We start from the raw sequence: 9324 nt of genomic DNA on the forward strand, positions 1-9324 counted from the left end.
GCTCTGGTGTTGGAATTCTGACACCACGGCTCACAGTCTAATTCCATTTGCCAATTGTGGAGATTTCTTTTACATGCTTGCTGCCCCACCTGCAGCTACAATGGCTTTGAGAGAGAGAGAGAATCAGAGAAGAATTCTGATGAAAAATGGAAAATGATTACAGTTTCAAAAGAGTATTGTCCATTCTAACAGGTGGACACAATTTTGAGTAAAGGAGAGCAGTTGTCATTTTGAGAAAGGGAACATTTGGATTAAACACCCTGAAAAATTGTGACAGCGAGAATTATGAGATTGGGGAAATATGTACTAAGGGAAGTGCTGGAAACTCCGTCCCTGGAGCCATTTGAAAATCAACAGGATAAGGAACTAAAAAATCTATTCTAGGAAAGAATCCTCCATTGATTCTCCAGGGCCTGCGGGATGATATAATGGGTCTACTCCCTCTCTAATTGCTAGAGTTCTTAGCCTTTATGTATTTTCCAGGGTTTTTATAATGCTGCTGTTAGACCAGCACTGCACCCTCTCCAAAAAAGGGGGAAAAACAAACGCCAAACAAACCCTAAACTAGTTGCTCCAAGGAGCATAGAGATGCTCCCAAACGGAAATTGCGTGTCATAAAATTCTCCAGTGAGAACTTCATTATTTCCCGAAGGCAGTCTACCAAGATGAGAAACATCGTTATCATTTTACTTCATTTATCCAGTGTTCTCTTTCCGGTTTATTTTCATTTCAGGGGAGAAAAACCAATGGGACTGTAAACCTCATAGCTCTGGTTGAAAAGGATTTGTACTTTTTTTTTTTTTGCCCCTTCTGCTCACAGATATTCCACCAGGAAGAGCGGCTCTCTCGTGGTGAATTGGTAAGAGCAGGATTAGGGCACCACGAGGGGAAATAGAGGCCTCCACACCTGCCCTCTGAATGCGGGAATTGTACGAATTCCTCTGGGGCTCCAGAACTGAATTGTTGGGTTCTCTCCAGAAAGCCGGTTTAATGAGTCAGTGAGAATACGTCCTGGCTGTGTACGGAGGCGTTGGCGATGGTGCTTTATTTCCTTCTCCATACATATCATTGTGTGACCTCGTTTAGTTATGGATACAGAGATGGTAGAAATTGGAGTCTTACTGAGGGAATCTGGAGATTCCTTCTTACATAAAAAGTCTAGGATGCCCAGTTTCCACAGTCCAGGGTTCTCTCTCTATGGCCGTAGCGACAAGGGGGCTTAGTAGTATCATCCAGAATCATGTCTACAATGTGATGAGAGGAACAGATATTTCCATGAAATTTGGATGTCACACTAACTATAATTTGCCTTTTGGTTTAAAAAAAAAAAAAAAGTGGAAGGGCGCCTGGGTGGCTCAGTCAATTAAGCGTCTGACTCTTGATTTCGGCTCAGGTCATGATCTCAGGGGTGTGAGATCGAGCCCCACGTTGGGCTCGGTGCTGGCCATGGAGAGTTTACGATTCTCCCTCTCCCTCTGCCCCTCCCTTCTCTCCCTCTCTCAAAAAAAAGAAAGAAAGAAAGAAAGAAAGAAAGAAAGAAAGAAAGAAAGAAAAATCTAGTCTAACATTCACTCTCATTTTATCTGAGTCGTAGAAATGGGTCCACAGCCCGATACCCTTCAATGGTTAACAGCCATCCTTACTTTTGTCTACATATTAAGAAGCTCAGGCACCTGGGTGGCTCAGTTGGTCTGCCTTTGGCTCAGGTCATGATCCTGGAGTCATGGGATCGAGTCCCACATTGCAGGGAGCCTGCTTCTCCCTATACGCCTCACCCCGCTCTCACGCTTATCCTGTCTCTCTCAAATAAATAAATGAATAAATAAATAAAATCTTTATGAAAATGTTATAAAAAATAAAAAAAAGAAACTATAATTAGAAACCAACACTTTATTATAAAGTTTTTTTGCCCCAATTGCTTTATGTGAGTGGTAATTTGTAAACTCACAAAATTGTTTTTCTAGCAAATATTTCTTTAGAGACTTCCAGCTTTATATAGTGTGAAATGGAGAAACCACACTTGTGTCAATGAAGGCCGCAGAGCGCCCCTCGTGGCCAGAAATTCCAAAATGAAAGAATTAAGGCTCCTAAATCCAGGGCCTGGGAATCTAGAACAAATTGGGGAAGAGGGGCCTCAAGGAAGGACCAAGTTCAGTTTGGTTTTGTATGATGACAATTGACGGCTAGCACCTCTTCTTTATTGCCTCCTTTAGAGTCTGAGATAGCGAACCTCCGAAACTCTCCTGTTCATCTTGTCATTTAAAATTGAAAAAACAAACACCACGACAAAGTGCTGGTATTTGATGGGGATTTTCAAAACTGTATGATTCCGACTCAGTGTAGCCTCATTCTTGGCCCTCCTTGCCGTCCCTGTTTCTGCTCCCCTTTGGACATTTCTGGATCTGGTTTTGACTCAGGAACATTTCTCCAGGAAATTTTGGGGTCTTTCTTTTCCAATCTCCAGTCCTTCCTCCATTGCCTCCATCAATAAACATATCCCTTTGCCTCTAGTCTAGGGCCAAAGCCAGTATGTTACAGTGATGGTGTCACAAAATGCCTGGTGATGTCATAAAGCATTGGGAGATCTGGCAAAGCAGCGATTCTTGCTTTTACGTCCCCGGGAAATTATTGGTACCCAAAGGGCCATCACATCTTCTGTAAATGCACCAGTTGTTGTAGAAATAGGGCCTAGTTAACTTCGGGCATTTACATGTTTGGCTAATTTCTATAAAATGCCCTGTACAGAATACAGATTCGAGGAGACGAAGTTATAAAAATGGGGTGGGGTGAGAGGAGACATGCCAATGAAAACAGACAATGTGGATTTTAATCCTTTCCACAGGAATTCAGGCAAAAGGGGAATAAAATAATTCTATAGGGTCACTTGTAATTCAGCTTAAACTAAGCTCAGGAAACGGAATATTTCTCAGAAGGCTGATTTATGCACTTAGAGTAACTAAGTCCCAAGTGCCATAGGAAGTAATACAACTTCGAGCGATGTCCTCGCCTGTGTGCTCACACGAACTGCCTGAATCCATTTCTAACTTCTCTTTAAAACCTTTCAGAGTCAGTTCTACTGGGAATGTTCGAGTCCTAGATTCTCCGTTAGCAGAGGCTGCTGCAGGAAAGGAAGTCCAGGGACCTAGGTAGGCTCTATATTATAAACAAGTTGTGTTCCAAAGTGTGCCTGGGAAGCATTTCTTTGGAAACCTAAACACATTTTCTGTAAAGAAACAGAGGTAGACACAGTTAGGCCCTCTGGCTCTTAAAATGCTCCGAAGCCTATTTAAACCAGATGCAGGTCAAATCCCCTTTACTACATAAAAACTAGAGAGCAGTCACATAACCATACAAAACTGGGGGGGGGGGTGTCAGATTTAATAAACTTTTTTTTTTTTCATTTTTCTCTCCCCCCTTCCCTGTATCCCTTAATTAGAAAAGGGTAAGAGATGGAAGGAAATTTGATGGATTCCTGATTGCGGTTTCTCAACACTTTCAAAGATTTTAGAGACCAATGGCATAGTTTATTTATTATAATTAATTTTGCTTTGGGCACCTGGGTGGCTCAGTTGGTTCAGCATTTGACTCCATCTCAGGGTCATGAGTTCAAGCCCTGCACTGAGCTCTGCACTGGGCATGGAGCCTACTTAAAAAAAATTATATATATATTTATATACATATGTATATATACAGATGTATATATATACATATACCTCTTGGCATGTGGATTATTTTGAGCTAAGGCCATTTAGGACCAGCCTTGCAGGAAAAGCTCTAAAAGCTGGGTACAAGTTTTCCTTTAGCAAAGGAAATTCTCGTTTGTAAAAGTGCCATTCTCCCTTAACTCCAAGGGGACTCCTCACAATTTCTATCCATGGTGAAGTCCTTGACTTAAACCTGCATAACAAACCTTACTATGCAACCCTTCCTTACCATCCCTCCCTGACTTCCTTCCTCAATCCGCCAGAAGCCCAAGCCCCTTTTCCCTTTGTTTAGCCTAAAATGGTAAGCCCCAGCTGTACCCGGTCCCTTGGGTCCCTCATCACTGGGTGTCCCATGTGCATGTATGATGCAGTGTTAAAAACGTGTTTGTCTTTCTCTTGTGAAAAAAACAAAAAACAAAAAACAAAAAATAAAAACAACTACTTTTGCTTCACTATGCAGAGTTTATCTTTTCTAATAGAGAAAATAGCAAGAAAACGGATCAGCAAAGGAAGAAAAGAAACCTCTAGCAATTTCTGTGGGAAGGAGGCCCGTGTTGGGGGTAGCTGTTGTTGTCGCTAAGTCAGGGTATCTTGGAACTAAGTGTCTCAAAGTCGGACTTACTTGGAACCATCAAGCTTTGCTTTGTGCCTTGGCTCCAGAAACTTCACTCACCCAGTTCTTTATTAGGCATGCTAATAAAAAGTGAAATAAAAACATTTCTGGCAACCTAAGAATCTTTCTCTCAAAGTGCCCCGCGTGGTGGTACAGAGTGGAACTAATACATCCCAAACAAAGGGCTTGGATCCTTCACAGACTGGATAAGAAGACCTTGATAACTCAGTTGACTGTATTTGGAATTTTCCTGTTTCCTCCTGAACGGAGTTGGGGAACTGAATGGAGTGCTTATCTGAGAAGTGTCAGAACCTTTTAACAATGTTATTACAAGGATGTTGGTAAAGCAGAGTGAAGATTTTGGCAGGTACAGATGGGATTATATTTGACTGAATGTATTTTCTTGCTACGTGTTAATCTGTACTTTTCTAGTATTGAGCTTTTAAGGAGGTCAGATAAAGGCCTATCAGAAACTCTGTTAACCCTCTCCTTCGCATCCCTTGTCAGGAATCTAGCATCCCAGCTGTGACATGGGTGGAATGAAGTGATTTCTGTTGAATGTCTGGGAGAAATTACTCTACAGTAGGAATCATAGCAGAAGTCTGCCTACGAAAGAAGTCTCCAGAATATTCCACACAGGGCGAAGGGATGGGGTGATGGATGGTTTCTAACGGTTAACATCCAACTTCAAGTGAAAATCATTTGAAAGAATCCCAGCTGGGATTCACAGGCCCCTAATGAGAGAGAACGCTGAAATCAGAAGTATATCTGCATGAAAAAGTGTAATTCAGGGGGAGAGGACTCTAAAAGGGCCCAGACAGAGCAGGTTGGAGTTTTGGAGGAACAATACCATTTCCACAAGGTCTTAAATCTTCTTGGCCCACTGACAGAATTTTAAAATCTCTTTCCCCATTTAAGCCAGAGCAATTTTCTAGTACATAAATAATTTAAACTCAAAAGATGAAAAGAAAACCCTTACACAAGAGTAACTAAAATGGTCATAAAAAGAGAAGCAATTTTCTTCTCAACCAATAAGGTTGCTGTAGCAGTTCACAGCACCTGAAAACATGTCACAGTGTACTTTGTACCAAGGAGGTTTCCAATGAAGTCAGGTTTTTAAAGTATGCAGTTGAAAGGCAGAGGGGAGAGCACATGGTCAAGAACAAATGCAAAGGAATGACAGGAAACTGGGTAAGAACAGAATCAAAAGGATAACCCAGAGAAAGAGAAAAGTGATTGGAAAATGGGACACCCAAAATTAGTGATGAACAGATAATAACAAACAAGGGAAGGGTAGGGATGGTACATTGAGGACGGATGGCAGGCAGGAAACCGAGCTGTTCTACTCCCTTGGGGTTCACTTTTCAGTAATGAAGAAAAGTGTCTTCAAGCTAGAAAGAATAAAATAAGCATGGTAAAGAAGAAACTGAAGCCTAAAATAGGGGAGCTACTACAAAACGCATCTTTTATTTCATTTTTTTTAAGATTATTTATTTATTTATTTATTTGAGTGAAAAAGACAAAGACAGCGACAGACAGAAAGCACAAGCTCAAGCTGGGAGGAGAGGGAGGAGAGGGGAAAGCAGACTCCCCGCTGAGCAGGAAGCCAGACATGGGGCTGGATCCCAGGACACTGGGATCATGACCTGAGCCAAAGGCAGATGCTTAACCGACTGATCCACCCAGGTGCCCCAAAAGGCATCTAACTTTTTAACTATATCTAAATCTTTAGGTTCAGAAACATTATATCCTATGATACGGAACTTTGCAGATAGGACTTCTTTAAAAATACTTTTATTATGAAATAAGTATAGATCCATAAAAATCCACAAAGAAATTTCCAGGGAGGCCCTTAACGTTTGCAGGTGGGATTTTAAACCATTGACCACATTTCTTTTTTTTTTTTTTTTTTAAGATTTTATTTATTTATTTGACAGAGATAGAGACAGCCAGCGAGAGAGGGAACACAAGCAGGGGGAGTGGGAGAGGAAGAAGCAGGCTCCCAGCAGAGGAGCCTGATGTGGGGCTTGATCCCAGAACGCCGGGATCACGCCCTGAGCCGAAGGCAGACGCTTAACCGCTGTGCCACCCAGGGGCCCCTTTGACCACATTTCTGAAGACGTATGAGGAATGAGAAGAATGGTACCAGAAGACTGACACATGAGCAAATAATTTCAGAATCATCAAAAATGGTGGGAAGGTAATTTCTGAGATCTATTATTGGGTGAGCCTGTAATAAATCTCTTGATAAATTCTAGGAATGGTTGATCGATGTTTTCAGTATATGTGAAGCAGTGATACTGGGAATAATGCTAAGAAGAAGATGGGCCATTTCTTTTTTTCTGAAGAGAATCTCTTGACTGATAAGCCAAGGGACTATTCACCTCCAATATATGTTTTCCCTCCAGCTATTCGAAAAAGTCTTTCATTATATGTTTGTTGACAAATTGGTTTTAACTATAGTTTAGAGGATTTCATTGCTAGTACTGAGAGATCAATGAAACGGTATCAAAATGGAAGTCGTTTCCAATGACCTGCACCCCAGGGTCTTGGCACTAGCTTGGATGACTGAGTGAAGACTCAAAAATGACTTTGGCTGTTGGAATACTAGGTTGAAACCAAAATGAATTCTGGTAATTTTTAAAGAATCCTACCATAGAATTACAGGATGTGAGAAATGTGTTTTAACAGCAATAATTATGAAAAGACTTTGGAGTTCTAGTTGACATCTTAATACGAACACAAATGAGAAAAACCAGAGTAATTTTAAAATGTTATGTGTGTTAACAAAGGAGACGATAGATACTTTACACTGTCAAAACCTACCTAGAATATTGTGATCTATTGTAAGTCCCAATTTTTAGAGGGACAATGACAAGTCATTACTCATTCAGACAAAGATGAGTGTTCTGGAGACACTCATTTTAAGAGAGAGACCAAAGCAGCTGGGTTTGTCATCGCTGTCCTCATATATGGGAATGGTTACCATGGAGAGAAGGATTGGATTAATTCTCTGTGGCCTACGGTATAGAAACAGTGTTAATATGTGGAAGATACAGTATTTACCTTAAAATAAGGAAAATATTTTACTCATTAGGAACAGGGGTCAGAGACCATATTTTAATAGGTCAATGAATTTGTTTGAAGCATAAGAGGGAGACCTTGAAGGAAGATACAAGTGTGGGAATCAACAGCATGTAGCTCCAATGAGATAACCAGAAAGTGGGTCAGAACAGGCACACATTTCCTGGGATTCATTTCATCCTAGGGAGTCTTTTTTTCTGACTTCAGAGAAGCCACAGTTTGTTTGTATGTGCAATTCTCTGGAGAGATGGTCTATAACAGTCCACAGATTCCCAAAGATTCCACAGCCTTAAAACGTAAACTTTCCTTGTGTAAGATCAGAAAATAATTTTGACTAAACAGGGGACACTTTAGGAGCACAAGCTTTTAGAGTGTAGGTGAAGGAATGAGAAGAAACTGTCATCGAGACCTGAGGACAATTGGGCAAGGACATAGTGATCGCGTTCAATGGAAGGAACTTTGAAATTGTGGGAGTCAGCAGCAGTTCAAATGCTTTGGAAAGGTTTCGTAAAACAAAAATTATACCATGCCTGGAAGAGGTGTGACATACATATCGAACAAGGTAAATGATGTGCAAAGCAACAATACAAGAGCTGTCAGAAAGCCAAGTGGCAGACTAATTTAAAATACATGGTGTAGAAAAGGGCTGTAGGGTCAAATGAAGGTAAGTTTTAGTGGGGAGAGCCGGAGGTTTAAGGAGACCCTTGTGGAGGCAGCGGGACACATGCTAGATCTGAGAGTCGAAACACCCTTTCTTTCTTTCTTTTCTTTTCTTTTTTAATCCAAAATGGCCATTTCAACTTTCTTCTTATTATGTCTCCTGGGTAAAAACACATCCTTCACATGAGAAGTATCTAAGTGTTTGAAAATGACTATTAAGTCACCCCTTGATCTTCTTGCCTCTAACGTCAAGAGTTCCCAGTCTTCATGGAACAGGCTATCTCCAGTGAAGAGCCTTGCAGAACTTGATTAGGAGTCAGGATTTGACATGAGGGGAAATAAAGCCTTTGCCAGGCTCTGATTAAGAGTTCTATCATGACCCAAAAAAGAAAAGAAAATTTAAAGAAGAGCATTTTGAGTCACAACGTTGAATGTGAATAGATCGGGAAGAGGCCAACTGTCAGTCCCTCACGACTGGTCTCGGGGCAGGGCCATGCACACAGGAAGGATGGGGGGACCAGAGAAACACTGCAGAAGGAGGGTTGCAGAGCTTGGTGATGTGCAGATGTGTGATGCATGAGGTATCAGAGATTGAACTCTCCTTGACTTCGTAATGTACTTAGCAGCCCCGGTCCTCACACAGGTGCAGCTTGGAGAAAAGACTAGTCACAGCTTTTTACTACATGTGAAGTACAGATGCGCGATAGCCATGGGGGGAAATAGGGAAACCAAGGGCATGTTCCTGATGGAGAGCAAGGAAGACCAAAGGTACATCTTGACTGGATTTTGTGTTCTGGTTACTGAAATGAAAGAGACGACATCCAAGAGGGCCTGGAGGGACTGTTACAGAGTGAGACTGTGGAAGTCCTTTAAGGGTTAGCTTGTGTTCTGAGCAGAGGAAGCCTAGGGTGGAGCATGGCAACCTTCTCTCACACTCTGTATGGGGAGGGGAGAGGAGGATAGAGAAGAGGGTACTAGTTACCTGGTAAAGTAACTTAAACTATCTGACGTTTGTTGAGCCTCTATTAGATGTCAGGCACTTCATATACATTTTTTTGTCTAAACCTTAAAATAACCATAGAAGGAAGAATAAGACAAGGGGGAGGTACACTGTGGATCCAGTGAACACCCTATAGACGGTCTCCACTGTTAATTAATAGTCCTTGGAAAGGCTCCTTTCTGGGGAGAAATAGCATCCTCTCTGTGCAGGAAGTGTGTACCTTCTCTGAGACAAGGAAACACTCAAAATAAGGAATTGGGAAA

Source organism: Ursus maritimus, unplaced genomic scaffold (assembly GCF_017311325.1).
Source record: "Ursus maritimus isolate PB19 unplaced genomic scaffold, ASM1731132v1 scaffold_28, whole genome shotgun sequence".
NCBI lineage: Eukaryota > Metazoa > Chordata > Mammalia > Carnivora > Ursidae > Ursus > Ursus maritimus.